The sequence below is a fragment of the Sinocyclocheilus anshuiensis genome, unplaced genomic scaffold, assembly GCF_001515605.1.
Source record: "Sinocyclocheilus anshuiensis isolate Anshui unplaced genomic scaffold, SAMN03320099.WGS_v1.1 scaffold2490, whole genome shotgun sequence".
NCBI classification, from domain to species: Eukaryota; Metazoa; Chordata; class Actinopteri; order Cypriniformes; family Cyprinidae; genus Sinocyclocheilus; species Sinocyclocheilus anshuiensis.
In genome coordinates, this window is record NW_015555992.1 from 27,763 (window position 1) to 28,041 (window position 279).

The following is a 279-nucleotide window of genomic DNA, read 5'->3' on the forward strand; positions in this document are numbered from 1 at the left end:
TTGACCTGTTGTGGAACAGTGTTGTAAATACAACTTAACCACTTATTTCTAGTCATGTCCTCTTTTGGAAGGCCAAACAAAGTAGTTACGCTTTCACAACAAAACACACAGCATCACACACGGCGGGCTTGAGTGAGTGGAGGCGAGGCTGGCGGGCTTGAGTGAGGAACGGCCGGCGGGCTTGAGAACAGCGCGGCCAGCGGATTCGACGAAGGAGCGGTCGGCGGGCTTGCGGCAACCACATGTGACGACCCCGGGCTGGACTCCGCTTCGTCCACG